At 40.4% G+C, this 1,327-nt stretch overlaps 1 non-coding gene across 1 annotated transcript; it reads right to left on the bottom strand.

Annotated features, from left to right (window-relative positions):
• Positions 1-319: 319 nt before the first annotated feature.
• Positions 320-426, bottom strand: LOC141654537 (small nucleolar RNA R71). The gene has a single exon (XR_012548094.1). It is a non-coding gene; the product is annotated as a small nucleolar RNA R71 (small nucleolar RNA).
• Between the last annotated feature and the right edge of the window lie 901 nt (positions 427-1,327).

Below are 1,327 nucleotides of genomic sequence, written 5' to 3'. Positions count from 1 at the left end.
TACTCCTACACCACCACATTTAACCGGTAATTTCATTGCCAAACCCGCATTCATACAACTAGTTGAGAGAAGTCAATTTGGAGGGATGCCTAGTGAAGACCCTCATTCACATATGAAGACTTTTTGTGACTATTGTGATGCGATTTCTCAAACCGGAGTTACTCAAGACCAAATCCGATGGGTATTGTTTCCTTTTTCTTTGATCGGTACCACAAAGCAATGGTTGAAAAGCCTAGACAAGGCTACCCTTGGTATTGATTCATGGAAGAAGCTAGCACTTGCCTTCTACAAGAAATTTTACCCTCCGGAGAAGACTAATATGTTGAGAGCCCAAATCACCGGGTTCAAGCAAAGGTATGAGGAATCATTATATGAAGCATGGGAGAGATTTAAGGACACTTGTCGTTCTTGTCCACACCATGGGCTTAGTGAGTGGTTCCTTGTGATATGGTGGCATCATCCTCAATTCCAAGTGGAGTATGTGCGAGTTGTGGAACCTTGGGACATGAGCAAAGTGAATGTAGGTGAACAAATGAACAAGTAAATGCTTTCCAAGCATACAACAATGACACCCCTTATTCTAACTACTAAAATGAGAATACTAAATTTCATCCAAATCTTTCATACAAGAGCCAAAATGTTCAAAACCCCCAACCAACATACACCCCACCTCCAATGAGAAATCAAGCTCAAAGACCCTTTTTCAACCAAAGCCAAGGTTATCAAAATCAACCTTCCTACAACCAATTCAATGACCAAGGCTTTGATGTTTAAAAATCGGTCCTCCAAATGCAAAAGAACCAACAAGAATTCTTCACCCAAATACAAAAAGATAGCCAAGCCAAAGAAATCACCATCAACAACATACTTGCCCACACCAAAATGTTGGAAACCCAAATGACTCAATTAACAGCTTCTAGCTCTCAAAGACAAAAGGGGCAATTACCACCTCAAGGTAATCCTCCAAGATATGAGACGGTGAGTGCCATCCATTTGAGGAGTGGTACAAGATATGAAGGGCCAAAGAGGCCAATTGATGAAGATATTGTGGATGCTATTGACAAGCAAGGAGTTGTGGAGAACTCTAAAGAGGTAGATCCTACTACCAATGAAATTTCAATGAAGAAGAATGAAGAGAAGGCTAAGGAAAAAGAGCCTATTGTGATTAGACTTCCATTCCCAAGTCGTCACGCTAAGCCTAAGTTTGATGAGCAACTTGAAAAGTTCATGGAAATTGTGAAGAACTTAGAAGTCTCAATCCCATTCACGGAATTGATCAATCATGTTCCGGCTTATGCAAAATATATGAAGGACATTCTTACCAAGA

This window comes from Silene latifolia, chromosome 4 (assembly GCF_048544455.1).
Source record: "Silene latifolia isolate original U9 population chromosome 4, ASM4854445v1, whole genome shotgun sequence".
NCBI classification, from domain to species: Eukaryota; Viridiplantae; Streptophyta; class Magnoliopsida; order Caryophyllales; family Caryophyllaceae; genus Silene; species Silene latifolia.
Note: the sequence above shows the minus strand (reverse complement) of the source record. Positions and strands in the feature narration are given on the sequence as shown.